Raw genomic sequence first — 16,105 nt, 5'->3', positions numbered from 1 at the left:
TGCCAGAAAATATTATACCGCGTTGGGAAAATAAAAGAAGATTGAAAAGACAAAATACCCCTCGGACCCTAATTATGTCCCGCACCACGTGTTAGGTCAGGATGCGTTCTCACACGTTTGGGCATTTTCTCCTGATCCCGTTTCTCTCTCTCTCTCTCTCTCTATATATATATATATATATATATATAGGGGACCGCTAGAATGAGAACCACCTCGAGTTGTAAGAACCGCGAGAACCACACCGTACGGGGCGAGGTGGACCAAATTTTTTTTTTCAAAAACGTAGATGCATGTATTATAAACACATTCGTAAAAAAAAATTTAAAAAAATGCCGTGCGTGTAGTTTTTTACACCACAAGTTTGTGGTTTATGAGTTCCGTAAATTTACGGAACTCGTAAACCACAAACTTGTGGTGTAAAAAACTAGATGCACGACATTTTTTTTAAACTTTTTTTTACGAATGTGTTTATAATACATGCATGTACGTTTTTGAAAAAAAAAATTGGTCCACCTCGCCCCGGATCAAGTAGTTCTCGCGGTTCTTACAACTCGAGGTGGTTCTCATTCTAGCGGCCCCCTATATATATATATATATATATATATATATATATATATATATATATATATATATATATATATATATATATATATATATATATATATATATATGTATATATATAATATAGGCTAATTATAAGGAAAAAACTCACTCCAGTTGACTAAACCCTGAAAACTCACACATGTGGCTAGGATTGATCCACGTATGTATTTAGATTGAGAGTAGGAAAGGGCATAACGGTCTTTTTCTTTTTACCTTTTTGTTTGAATGGAAATGTGTAAGTCTTTACACATACTTTTCTTCTTCTTGTCATCTTTCTCATTTAATACCATTTTCTCTCTCTACCATTAAATCTCACCAAACCTTTGCAAAACTCACCAGATCATTTCCTCCATCATCTCTCTTCTCTAGCACACTTTTCCCTCTTTCCCTCTCTCTCTCTTGTTCCATTATAGAGAAAACAAGAACAAAAATGAAATCGGAGAAACTGATGAGCATTAGATCGATGTAGACGCCATCTAGATCTAGATCTGTACCGTCATCTAGACCTGGATCCATCATGTTTCTTTTAAACCCGTCAAGATCTAGATCTGGATCGCAGGTGGGTGGTGATCGTTGAAGGTTGATGAAGGATGGTGGCAAGTGGTGGTCCGGTGGTAGTGGTGGTTGTTGGGAGCTAGGGTGGTGGAGGGTCGAGCTGAAAACATGAATAATCAAAGCCAAAGCCAATTTCAGGTGCTCGATTTGATTCATTATTTTAGGCTGCATTTTTAGTCTGCATTTTTGTTGTTTTTATGGATCTACAATTTTTTTTTTTGTTCAAGAAGATAAAGGTTTTTAAGTTCTTGTTTTATGGATCTGCAAATCCGATGTTGAAGATGATGTTTTTGTTCGAACCAGGCAAAGATCCAGTAAAATTACACATCCTTTTTTACGTTTTTTGAGGATGCTGAAGGGTTTTGTTCGAATTTTTTGTTCAAGAAGGTGAATATGTATGTTTTTAAGCTTTTTTTGCAAATCTGCAATTTTTTACTCTGCATTTTTGTTGTTTTTTTTTGTGGATCTATAACTTTTTTTATTTTTTGTTTAAGAAGATGAAGGTTTTTAAGTTCTTGTTTTCTATACATATTGCTTTTTATTATTGATTTTATCATTTTTTGTGTAAAATTTGTTTCTGATTTCTGAACAAATCGAAACAATTTGATTTAAGTTCTTGTTTATTGAATTAAATTGAAGTTACTTTTCTTGTTTTTTGTGTAACATCTTTATGTAACCCAACATAGATGGGTTTAGTAATGTAACAATTCTAATATGTTTTGTTAGTTACATATTTAAAAATTCTAAAAAAACATAAATAGTTACATTTTATCGTGTTACATAAATAATGCACGTTACTTAAAATAAAGTGTGTTGTTTTTCTGGCATAAATTGATAATTAAAAAATGCATGTTACATTTTTTCGTGTTACATAAATAATGCACGTTACTGAAAATAAAGTGTGTTGTACACTTTTTTAGACTGTTGTTTTTATTATTGATTACATCATTTTTTTTGTAAAATTTGTTTTAGATCTTGTTCAAGAAGGTGAATAAGTATGTTTTTTTCAGCTTTGTTTGGAAATCTACACTTTGAAGATGATGTTTCAGATGCTGAAGATGATGTTGAAGTTGTTGAAGATGATTCAAAAGATGTTTGTGTTAGAAATGTAACAATCAATCAAAGCAAAAATGCCTGAGATTTATGTAGACTTTTTGCTGTGTTGAATCTGAGAATTTTATATGTTATGGATTTTTTGGTTTTGTTTTTACCATGTTACATTTTATTTTTGCCTCAGATTTTTGTACATTTTTGCTATATCCGTGTTACATTTTTTTTTCACTGAGATTTTTGTACATTTTTGCTCTATGTGTGTTTGATCAGTGCTTTTGTTGATGGTTGCTTGAATATCTTTGTTAATGGGTGATAGAACTTTAATCATCAGAGAGAGAAAACATAAAATAATGAAAGAAAAGTACTTTAATCAAGAGAGAGAGAGAGAGAAAACATAAATTAATGGGTGACAGTACTTTGCACTTTCTTTGTTCCAATATTACCCTTCATTACATTAAATACATTAAAAAATTGAGACAAAGTACACAAAAGCAATTTATGGGGCAAAAGTTAATCCTAGCCATCCATCAACTTTGATCAATTGTGATTAATGGGTTTTCAGGGTTTAGTCAACTGGAGTGGGTTTTCGATTTATCCTTGCCCCTATATATATATATATATATATATATATATATATATATATATATATATATATATATAGGTAGAGGATCCTGTAAAAAGTGCTCAAAGTGTGAGAAGTGTAAGAAGTGTATTATAACACTATATATAATATTATATAACACCATATAAACACCGTATAACAATATGTAACACTATATAATACCATATAACACTATGTAACACTATATATCATTATATAACAAATATAACACTATAGGTTGTCTGATAGCATGTCTATGATAGATGTATAGTGTTATATTTGTTATATAATGATATATAGTGTTACATAGTGTTATATGGTATTATATGGTGTTACATATTGTTATACCGTATTTATATGGTGTTATATAGTATTATATATATATATATATATATATATATATATATGAAATTGTAAGGTTGTTAAAAACATATTATTAAAAATATATATATACATAATAAAAACTTATCATACATTATACAAATATTTAACTATAGAATACAAAGTTTAAAAATCAACCATAAATATTTATTATTAAAAACAGATTAGTTTTATCATAGAATAAAATACAAAGTTTAAAAATCAACCATAAATATTTATTATTAAAAGCAGATTAGTTTTATCCTAGAATAGAATACAAAGTTCAAATACCAGCAATAAATATTTATTATTAAAAGCAGATTAGTAGATTTTATGTTAAATAAGAAATTTAATAAAAGATGAAAATAAATAAATAATAAATAAATTTTATGTTAACTAAGAGATATAATAAAAATATGAAATAAACCTAAACCTGTTAAAAAAATTTATTACCCAAAGGTGAAACTAGCTATAAATCATATGGTCCACCTATGTAATTAACTCTACTATTTTTTTAGGCATAAGTTACACAATAAAAAAATACTTTTTGAAACATGTATTTTGAAATTGATTTAAGTGATAATATTACGATAATTAATTAATTTTAAACTGGGCGATTGTTGGTTAATGGAACCCTTGAAAAGTTAGGAAAGTTTTGTATCTTTTAAACATTAGATCCTGCATAAAGATAAGAAGTCACATGTCAAAATTAAGGTGTTTTACAAATAGGGGTGTTTATTGAATTGAATTTCAAAATTTCGAATCGAATTATTTGAATAATTTTTATATTCCCTTGAATTCGTATTCAATTTGAATTTGATTTAAACTTACCGAATTCGATTCGAATTCGTATTTGAATAAAAAACCCAATTTGTATTCGATTAAAATTCGAGTGGAATTCGATTAAATTCAGATTATTTAAAAACATGTAAAAAACTATTAAAATGAAACATAAATTTTAAAGCAGCCATAAAGCATGATATCGCATTAAAAAACTTCCAAATAAAGTACCATAAGTCTAAAATTCAAAACGAGAAGTCGAGAATAACCACTCTACGTTACAAGTTAATATTTTAGGCTTATAAATCTATTAATAGATTTCTTACTTAGGTTTTAGTTATGGGTCATGTAGTGGGTTTGGTAATGAGTAATTTTAATACTTGTAAAAAATTTGAAAATAATTTATTGTATAGCTTAATAAAAGTTATATATGCATTATTTATAAAAATAATAAATAAAAATGTATAATTTTTATTCGATTTTTAGTTCCTTTTTTTGAACGACCAACAAACTCAATCCCGAGCACTCTCGGGGCACCCACTGGACAAACGGAGTACTCCGAGAGTAACCCGAGTCCACTACCACTTCCGGGGAAAACCCGGTAACCCACCCGCCCGTAGGCACGACAGTAAAATTGCTGGTAAAACCCGTTTGGCTCAAGGATCCAACCCAGGTTTCCCTGGGTCTCCTATCATTGCCCACCAGTGCCTCACCCTGCACCAAGTGGGAGTCGAACCTGCATCTCTCAAGAGAAATGCAAGCCCTCCACCACTTGATCTAGAGATCATTGACTCAATTTTAGTCCCTAAAAATATGCAATACAATATGCTATGTATCTAGTTTGGTAAAGAATTCTTTTGAATAATATTATCTAGAACAATGTAGTTGAACTTATAATTCCTAAAAATTTGCAACACAATTTAGTATTTATCTAGTAAAGATTGTAAATTTCTGAAGTATTTTATTTATATTACTTGTTACAAAAAAATACTCATAAAATAATTATTTTTTTATAAAAACAAAATGTTTTTATTATAAATAAAGTAAAAAATTGTTTTACACATGTAAAGTTTCTTTTTTTTTATTTTAAAAGTTGATAATCCAATGACAAAAAATAAAAGATAAGTTGTTATTGTTGTAAAGTAAGTTTATTTTGTTCGTTAAATGATAAAGTTTATAATTTTATTCTTTAGAGTTCATAACTTTTTTTAAATATCCACATGGTACTCATCCAATAAACTTTAAGTTTAAAATTTTTGTTTTTATAAAAATAAAAAATCACGTTTTACACCTTTAACTTTAATTGTTAAATTTCGTTTTTATATATATAAAAAATTATATTTTTCTAAAATTTTAAAAAACAGTTTTTGTAAAAGCTAGGATGTTAAGAGTTTATATCTTTATTAACTTTATATCATAGTAAGTTCAGTTTTTTTTTTGTTTAGCTTTAAAGTTTATTACTTTATTATTTTTTAATTAAGAAATATAAATTATTAGATTAATATCTAAGAATAACTGCAATATTTTATAATTTCAGCTTGATTATATCTAACTGCAATATCTATTTATTGCAACTTTAGGATATTATCTTATATAAGTTTAGTTGACTTATAAATTTAAGATACTATATTTATTTTGAACTTTATTAATATGGTCAATAACTGCATTATATTAACACCAAAAATAAAGTTCAAATATAAAATAAACTTTATTCATACATCTAGATCAAACATAACAGCTGAAAATGAAAAAAAAAAACATAAAAACACTTGATAGATTTCATATTAGACTGCATGAAATTTGTTTCGCTTCTGAATTGACACTCGAGGTATTTTTAATCGGGTTTTCTGGTTTGTGCTTGAATCGGAAGTATCTTCTAATTCCTCTTCTTTGTTATTGTCCTCAGAATCATCTAAATTAGTAACCTCACTCCGTTTTCATTCAGAGAGTCCCTTGGATCTCTTCATTTGAGTCTCAAACTTTCGATCCTTAAAAAGGACAAAAATTGAATACAAAAGTTAAAAAAAGATTAAATAAACCTTAAAATTACCTATTCACTAAATTCACGTTAAAGATTAGACTTGTATGGACTAAACATTGCACCATAAGAAATTATATCAACACTTTTATCACCATCATCCTCCAATAAAACACACATATAATAACATAACGAACATGTAAATATGAAAGATATACGCAAAAATAATACTTAAAAACCAGCAAAATCAATACCTTAGAAGCTTGTTCAACAAATGGGTTGTTTAAATTGGCATGTTCATCATGCAACTGAATCTGAAAAATCAAATAAGTTAACATTCACATAAAAGTAAATAAAAGAAAATAATTATTCACTGCTGCGATATAACAGAACTGACCTTAGAATTTTGAATCTCGCATGCTTGTTTTTTCACAACAACTGAATTCAGAACCGGATCCATTTTTTAACTTTGTTTAGCAATAGATATAGGGGTGTCCTGCTATGTATTTATAGTAGTAACTATAAAAAGTGCATTAGAGTTTAATTTTAGATTTAACATCCCTTTATTTAGGAAGTTTGTTGTAGTTAGTTTTAAGTTTTTATATGATATATCTAAATATAGATATTAGGCAGTTTTAATAAAATAAAATGTGACACATAATATCTTAATTTTATGTTACAGTACTTTTAATTGTTTTTGTTTTTGTTTGCATAGATGGAGCTCATCTTTGTAGATTAAGAGCATTAGATCACAAGTATTAATTAGAGTAAACTTCTGTTTTGCTCCCTGTGGTTTGGTCACTTTAACGGTTTTGCCCCAAACCTTTAAATATAGCCATTTTACTCCCTGATGTTACGTCTTTTTCTCTAATTTGCTTCCCGGCTCTAACTCCATTAGAAAAGTCTGTTACATTGGAGGGTATTTTGGTAATTTATATATAAGAGTAAGGATAATTTAGTAATTCTACATATAAATATATTAAAATTTTATAAAAAAAACACCCACACACAATCTCTTTCCTCTTTCCCCTCTCCCTCTCCCTGCATATGCTTTCTTTCTCTTTCTTCTTCACAACCCACCACCAGCCACAAGCAGATTACTCTAATGAACAATAGAGATGTCTCCGACGACCAAACCAAATCAACTCCATCAATCCGGATATAAGAGACCATTAACCCTGATTTTATCAAACCCTAAAAACACAGACAACAACACAGCTGCACCTCACACCTGCCTCTGTGACGACTTCCCTGCAATTCCGGCGATCGGCGAAGCCGGTGCTGGCTGTAATCCCGGCGACGGATCTTATGCAGTCGCACACCCACCTAAACCCCTCAACCTCCCTTTCATCTCATGTCTCCGGCACACACACACCACACCCGCACCCTGGTTTCTTTCGGCAACGAGACGAAGAGAGAGAAATCAGAGATCAAGACGGAAGACAGGAGAGAGAGAGACGCATAGGAGAAGGAATGTGGGTTTCGACGGTGAGTCAGGCGGTGATGCTGATGACAACATGAGGATGAAGATGACTGTGGTGATTTCTCCGATGAGGAGAGAGAGAAACGATTTGGGGGTTTCAGGACAGAGGTTTGGGGTTGTGATTTGGGGGTTTCGGGACGAAGGTTTTGGGCAACGATTGTGGGGGGTGGAGGTTTGTTGCGGCGTTTTAGGTCAACGTAGGGTGGTGGGTGGAGTGGTGGTTTGATGTAGCCGTCAGGTGACGACGGCGACGTTAGGGTTCAAAACGGAAGTGACCAAACCACAGGGAGCAAAACGGAAGTTTACTCTATTAATTACTTGTACATTCAAGCATTATCGACAAGTACCTTTTAATCCATGCGTCGATATTGAACAAGACAACTACCGAAACATTGACAAAAATCTGTAGGTCGTCATGCTATCTTTGGATTTTTTTAAACAGTATAGTTTATAAGATATGTCAAGAATACGTAAAAAATTATAAGTTTGTTATGGATGGTTGAATTGTAACTAATTATTTATAATTTTGTTAAAACCTTAGGGATTTAAGTGTAATAAGTTTAGGGGATAAAAAAATAAATAATATTTAAATGACTAAACTACCCTCATTTTAGTAGTCTTTCTACAAATAAAGTGGGGGAAAAGTTCTTATTTTTTGGTATCTTAAAATACCCCTCACTCGTGCATTATAATATAGTATAGATTAATAGATAGAGATGTTCATTTCTGTAAATTTTATCCGTCAATTTTCTAATAATATTTTAAACTTTTATTAATTTGAATATTTGATTGTTATTTGATGTGACAACTCGAGTTTCCGAGATTCCACTTTCGCATTTCTTGCACGTTTACTGCTTGTCTAGTGTTTACTTGCACAATTGGTTTGCTTTGTAATTGTATACGATTTGGATTTGATAAAGTTTATGAATGATTTGGCAAATACTTGAATGTGATGATGAAACTGTAAATTGTATATCTTGTGCATGTAATATGTAATAGATAATACTTAAGGGTGTTTAGTGCTAATAGTGAAACTTTAACAACTCTTAACCCTAACCTCCTCCCTAATCATTCACTAATCATCTCACAAACCATCATACGTATCTTCAAGACTCCTCTACAACCCTCTCTTGCAATCACCTTGTTTCTCATTGGCACAAGTCTCCTACATCAATCTTGATCTTTCAATCCATTTAGAATCAATCCAAGGTAATTGTTAATGATTGTTTGTTGTTATCAATTCTTGATTATGTGATTCATGTAAACCTTAGTTCTTCACATACTAGTTCTGTATTTACTGATTGAATCCTGATTATTGTGAAATGATGTTGATTAGTTGTGTAATCGTTTGCTTGATGTCAAGATATGTCTGATATGATGAAGGTGTTCATTGTTGATTTGATTTCTGCTATGCAAATGCGTGAATTAGGGTTTTCTTGATCGTAGAAAACGTAACTGTTACAATGGAGTTGAATATTGCATGATTTATGTTAGTCCGACCTTTGTGATGTTAGGATGTTTGTCTGAGTTTTAAGATGGATGGAAGTCCGAATTTTGTAAGCATGATTAGTCAGAATTTTATGCCATGATCACTTGTCCGAACTTTATGAGGATGCTTGCATAAGGTCCGAATTTTAGAAGGGGCATGAGGTCCGAATTTCTATGCTTATACATGGTCCGAATTCTTATGTGATATGCTTGTCCGATTTTTAAGTGAAATACATATGTCCGAACTTTTGAAAGAAGTAAAGGGGTCCGACTTTTATTAAGAACACAAAGTGTCCGAATTTCTTTAAGGGAACCCTTGGTCCGACTTTTGTGTAAGGGATTAGGGGGTCCGAGTTTTGTGGGGAGTGCATAGATCCGACTTTTACATGATCAAGGAAGTCCGACCTTTACAATAACCTTTGGTCCGAGTTTTAGGCTTTAAAAGCCTTGTCCGAGTTTTGGCTAGTATAAAGGTGATCCGAACTTTAGTGTTAAATCTATTGGTCCGAGTTTTAATCTAAGGCAATTGGTCCAAGTCTGGTTAAGATATCAACCTGGTTAACTTTGGTAAGTAGATGACATGATTAGTTATTAACTCAGTTAAGTTGAGCTGATGAATTCTGTTTGTCAATTAACTCTGTTAACTCTACTGACTCTGTTAAAGTGTGCAACACTGTTAAGTGCGTTAACTGTATAAAGTATGTTAACTGCCTGTTAATCCTGTCAAGCATAAATGGTGCGATTTTGACTAAACTGCATACGTGATATGTGATAACTGTTTAACCACACTTCATGACATAAATGGCATGCGAACTTGAACTGATCTAATATACATGCAAACTATAGGACGTAATTGATTATTCGTGAGTACATAGTTAGCATACCGAGCAAACCAAGGTGAGTTCACACAGCCAAGGCATGGGGTTCCCAGGGTGGGAATAGGTTTGGATTATTTACTTGTACTTACCTAGCTTATGGAACTTAGTTATATGGTCCTCGGGTGAGGAAGGGTTATTGATAAGATACGACTAGACTAGTGATACTTATAGAACTGATCTTCGCACACACGCCGGGGTTGGCCGCGATAATATGACTAATCTTCGCACACATGCCTAGGAAGGCCGCGAACTATACACTAAACTTCGCACACATGCCGAGTGGCCGCGATACAAATATACCTAGTCTAGAATACTTGGGTACTTTCCCTAATCTTCGCATACATGCCTAGAGGGCCGCGATACGAACTAATACGACACATGACTTAATGAACGAACACAAGGCTTATTATACTATTACAATTACTGAACTATTAACTGTGAACTCGCTCAACTAGTTGTTGACTCTTTGTTACATGCCTTGCAGGACCTTAGGTACTTATGGAGCTTGCACAGGGAGGAGCAGGTCGTTGTGGGACATGGATCGAGGATGCCATGTTAAACATTTAAACATTTAAACTTATGATTTACTTTGGGTTTTCATACTTATGCTTCCGCTACTGAAATTATGTTTTATTGAACACCAGTTATATTGTGATGGGTTGTAACGATTACTTTTAATATTTAAATGCTATGTTCAATATGATTGGTGGCTTGATCCTGGTCAGTCACGCTCCCAAGCGGTGATACTCCGCGTGTGGATTTTGGGGGTGTGACAGATTGGTATCAGAGCTAGGGCCGGACCGGAGGTGCCAGGTCCTGCGAGGATGCTGGACCCCTTAAGGGGGGGGGGGGGGGTGGATTGTGACATCCCACATCGGTTGTGAAGGGGAACAAAGGCTTCCTTATAAGGGGCTAGATACCTTCACCATCATGACGCGTTTTGAAAACCGTGAGGGGCGGACGTCGTGGGCGTGCTGGCCACCAAAGCGGACAATATCATGGTGCGGTTACGCTGGGCTGTTACAGATTGGTATCAGAGCCATTGGTTATAGAGAACTTGGTTTTAATATGGGAAAACGTTTTTATTAAAACCAGACTATAACCAGAACAGTGCTCTCAACGATCCACAACGACGCTTCGCTCCACGTGCAAGACTCAACATCCTAGGTAATAAGGTTTATGTTTATTGCCTACATGCTAGAATTACATAGAACTTTGCTTGTGGTATGCTTAGAATACATTGCCTACTATTCGTTATTGCTTGAGAACACTTGAGTGCTTACTCTCTTCTGTCATCGCACTACTCGCGAACCATTCTCACTTGTTTTACTTTTACTATGAAGATCATGTCTGGACGTGTTAACATGACTCAAGCCCAGTTGACGGCTCTCATTGCAGAACAAGTTGTTGCGGCACTTGCAGCTGCACAAGCAGGTAGTATACCCTGCGGATGTGATTCACACTAGGATCTTTAGATCCTACATTAACTCTTGTGTTTAACCTTGTCCTATTCTTACACGATAGGTCAACACGCTCAGCAGCCCGTCTACACTTTCAAGAACTTCATGGACTGTCGTCCAAGCACATTCAGTGGCACCAAGCGGGTAGTGGGACTCCTCCATTGGTTTGAGAAGCTAGAGTCAGTATTCGAAATGTGTGAATGCCCTGAGGCTCGCAGGGTGAAGTACGCCACTTGTACTTTGGAAGGAACCGCGTTAACTTGGTGGAACGCGCACGTACAGATCCTAGGGTTGGCAGCTGCTAACGCCACCCCTTGGAATGATTTCAAGGAACTTATCAAGAGGGAATACTGCACACGTGATGACATCCACAAGTTGGAGGTGGAAGTGTATCATCTAAAAATGACGGGGTCGGAAATCGAAGCTTACACGAAATGGTCGAACGAACTGGCCATTTTGTGTCCAACCATGGTGGACCCTCCAATCAAGCGTATCGAGTTGTACCTCAAGGGTCTAGCATCCGAGATTCAGATCCATGTGACATCGGCTAACCTCGACAACATCCAGGACATCCAGCGTCTTGCTCATCGACTCACCGATCAAGCAGTGGAACAGAACAAGTTGCCCAAACGCATCAGTGCTACCACTACTGGTGTTACTACTTCTGCTACTCCCAGTGACAACAAGAGAAAATGGGATGGGGACTCCAGCAAGGGATCAGTTTCTGTTCAGTCTCAAGCACAGCAGCGCAAGACAAATGACTACCAGAATCCAGGTCAGCAATCATCAGGCAGTCAGGGGCAGGGTGGATATCGGGGATTTCACCCACTATGTAATAGATGCAACAGACACCACAGTGGACGGTGTCGCAAGGAACGTTGTCAGAGATGCCTCAAGTTAGGGCATGAAGCTAAAGACTGCAGGAGCTCACGACCTGCGAATCAGAATCAGCAACTCCCACCACCAGCTCCACAAAACCAGCAACAGCGAGGAAACCGGGGGTGTTTCCAGTGTGGGGCTGAAGGTCATTTCAAACGTGATTGCCCCCAATTGGACCAGAACCAGAATCGCAACAACAATAATCTCCAGGGCAATGGGAACAACAACAATGGGGGAAACAACAACAACAACGGCAACGAAGCTCGGGGTCGTGCTTTCGTGCTGGGCCGGGGAGACGCAAGGAATGATCCCAATGTAGTTATGGGTAAGTTTCTTCTCGACGATATTTATGTTACTGTTTTGTTTGATTCGGGTGCGGATACTAGTTATGTGTCATTAAAAGTTAGTCAAATGTTAAAACGTACACCCACACCCCTAAACACCAAACATGTCGTAGAGCTAGCAAATGGTAAAAGTGTAGAAGCCTCTCATGTAGTCAAGAGTTGTAACATCGTCTTAGCTGGTCAGACCTTCTTGATTGATCTCATCCCCATAGCTTTGGGTAGTTTCGATATCGTCATAGGTATGGATTGGTTATCCCAACATCACGCAGAGATTTTATGCAAGGAAAAGATAGTTCGCATTCCTCGTTCTGGCAAGGAACCTCTCGAAGTTCAAGGCGACAAGAGTGGTGCTGTGGTTGGCATCATCTCCTTCATGAAGGCCCAGAAATGTTTATGAAAGGGGCACACTGCTATTTTGGCACTTGTCACTGACGCATCAGCGAAGGAAAAGAAATTGGAGGATATTCCCGTTGTACGCGACTTTCCTCAGGTGTTTCCTGAAGATTTGCCCGGGCTACCGCCTCATCGCCAAGTCGAATTTCAAATCGAGCTCGCTCCAGGAGCAGCACCCATAGCTCGAGCACCGTATCGTTTAGCTCCAACTGAATTGGAAGAACTGTCAAAGCAGCTACAAGAGCTCTTGGAAAAGGGCTTTATTCGTCCAAGCTCTTCGCCTTGGGGAGCTCTAGTGTTATTCGTGAAAAAGAAGGACGGTACCTTCAGGATGTGCATTGATTACCGGGAACTTAACAAGGTGACGGTGAAGAACCGTTATCCTCTTCCGCGTATTGACGACTTGTTCGACCAGCTGCAAGGGTCGAGCTACTACTCCAAGATTGATCTAAGGTCGGGTTATCATTAGTTGAGAGTCCGAGATGAGGACGTCTCCAAAACAGCATTCAGAACTCGCTACGGCCACTACGAGTTTCTAGTCATGCCTTTTGGGCTAACGAACGCACCAGCAGTCTTTATGGACCTTATGAACAAGGTGTGGAAACCCTATCTAGACAAGTTCATCATCGTTTTCATCGACGACATTTTGATTTACTCCAAAAGTCAGGAGGAACACGAGCAGCATTTACGGCTTATCTTGGAACTTCTGCGAAAGGAACAGTTGTACGCCAAGTTTTCAAAATGTGACTTCTGGCTTCGTGAAGTCCACTTTCTAGGCCACGTGGTAAACAAGGATGGGATTCATGTTGATCCATCCAAGGTAGATTCGATCAGAAATTGGCCTGCGCCTCGCACTCCAACGGAAATACGCCAATTCTTGGGTTTGGCGGGTTACTACAGACGGTTTATCAAAAACTTCTCGAAGATCGCACAGCCGCTTACACTACTGACACAGAAGGGTGTCACCTACCGTTGGGGAGATTCCCAGGAAATCGCTTTCCAGTACTTAAAGGATAGGCTTTGCAGCGCACCTATTCTCTCATTGCCAGAGGGCACGGACGATTTTGTGGTTTATTGTGACGCGTCGATACAGGGGCTTGGTTGTGTATTGATGCAACGGGATAAAGTTATTGCTTATGCTTCGCGACAACTCAAGGTTCATGAACGGAACTACACGACGCACGAATTGGAGCTGGGAGCTGTTGTTTTCGCGCTTAAGATATGGCGACACTACCTGTACGGTACCAAGTGCACTATTTACACCGATCACAGGAGTCTCGAGCATATCCTTAAGCAAAAGGATTTGAACATGCGTCAACGAAGATGGGTCGAACTTTTGAACGATTACGAATGCGCTATTGAGTACCATCCAGGCAAAGCCAATGTTGTGGCTGACGCCCTCAGTCGGAAAGACACTACACCTAAGCGCGTACGAGCAATGCAGCTCACCATTCAGTCTAGTCTTCCAGCACAGATACGAGATGCTCAGGTAGAAGCATTGAAACCAGAAAACGTCAGGGCTGAAGCCTTACGCAGCTCAAGGCAACGATTAGAACAATGTATTGGTGGCCTACGACATTAGAACAACGTATTGGTGGCCTAGCATGAAGGCCCACATCGCTACCTATGTCAGCAAGTGCTTGACCTGTGCAAGAGTCAAGGCAGAGTATCAGAAACCAGCAGGCTTACTCCAACAACCAAAGATACCACAGTGGAAATGGGAGGGAATTTCCATGGATTTTGTTACAAGCCTACCTAGATCCCAGCGTGGGAACGATACTATTTGGGTGATCGTGGATCGACTCACCAAGTCTGCTCATTTCCTGGCAATCAAAGAAACAGACAAGTTTTCCACACTAGCAGACATATACTTGAAAGAAGTAGTCTCAAGGCACAGGGTGCCCACCTCTATTATTTCGGATCGTGATGCACGATTTACTTCGGAACTGTGGCAAGCAATGCACAAATCTTTTGGCTCTCGATTAGACATGAGCACAGCTTACCACCCTCAGACGGATGGGCAGTCTGAGCGCACGATTCAAACTCTAGAAGACATGCTTCGGGCATGTGTAATTAATTTCGGCAGCAGCTGGGAAAAGCATCTCCTTTTAGTGGAGTTTTCGTATAATAACAGTTACCACACCAGCATACAAGCCGCTCTATTCGAGGCATTGTACGGACGTAAATGTCGGTCACCTCTCTGTTGGGCAGAGGTGGGGGATAGTCAAATCACAGGTCCAGAACTTGTAGTCGATGCTACCGAACGAATTGCACAGATACGTCAACGTATGGCGGCAGCTCGCGACCGTCAGAAAAGTTAGCTGATAAGCGTAGGAAACCTTTGGAATTTCAGGTCGGGGACCGGGTTTTACTTAAAGTCTCACCCTGGAAGGGTGTGGTTCGTTTTGGCAAACGGGGCAAACTTAATCCACGGTACGTTGGACCGTTCAAAATCACTGAAAGAATAGGCAAAGTAGCCTACAGACTGAACCTACCAGCTGAACTCGGGGCAGTTCACAATGTCTTTCACGTTTCGAATCTGAAGAAGTGTCTATCAGATGAGACCCTCATCGTTCCTTTGAAGGAACTCACTATCGACGAACAGTTACATTTCGTCGAAGAACTAGTTGAAATCACGGACCGGGATGTAGAGGTCCTCAAGAACACTAGAATACCTCTTGTACGAGTTTGTTGGAACTCCCGTCGTGGCCCAGAGTTCACCTGGGAACGAGAAGACCAAATGAAACTCAAGTATCCCCAGTTATTCGAAAACCGTGCAACCACTACTAAGGCTGAAGCTACTACTGCAGAATTTCGGGACGAAATTCCAAATCAACAGGGGGATGATGTGACACCCCAGGAAAACCAGTAAACGATACAACTTACCTAGCTTCCTCAGTAACCGCATGCTAAATTTCGGGACGAAATTTCTTTTAAGTTGGGGATAATGTGACAACTCGAGTTTCTGAGATTCCACTTTCGCATTTATTGCACGTTCACTGCTTGTTTAGTGTTTACTTGCACAATTGGTTTGCTTTGTAACTGTATACGTTTTGGATTTGATAAAGTTTATGAATGATTTGGCAAATACTTGAATGTGGTGATGAAACTATAAATTGTATATCTTGTGCATGTAATATGTAATAGATAATACTTAAGGGTGTTTAGTGCTAATAGTGAAACTTTAACAACTCTTAACCCTAACCTCCTCCCTAATCATTCACTAATCATCTCACAAACCATCATACGT

The 16,105-nt window shown here is 37.0% G+C and overlaps 1 long non-coding RNA gene across 1 annotated transcript; it reads left to right on the top strand.

Moving 5' to 3' along the window:
* The first annotated feature begins 892 nt into the window (after window positions 1–892).
* Window positions 893–2,391, top strand: LOC110892066. Its single transcript, XR_002565802.2, has 2 exons — window positions 893–1,296; window positions 2,131–2,391. It is a non-coding gene; the product is annotated as an uncharacterized LOC110892066 (long non-coding RNA).
* The last annotated feature ends 13,714 nt before the right edge of the window (window positions 2,392–16,105 follow it).

This window comes from Helianthus annuus, chromosome 11, assembly GCF_002127325.2.
Source record: "Helianthus annuus cultivar XRQ/B chromosome 11, HanXRQr2.0-SUNRISE, whole genome shotgun sequence".
NCBI lineage: Eukaryota > Viridiplantae > Streptophyta > Magnoliopsida > Asterales > Asteraceae > Helianthus > Helianthus annuus.
This window is presented reverse-complemented; position numbering and strand designations above follow the sequence as displayed.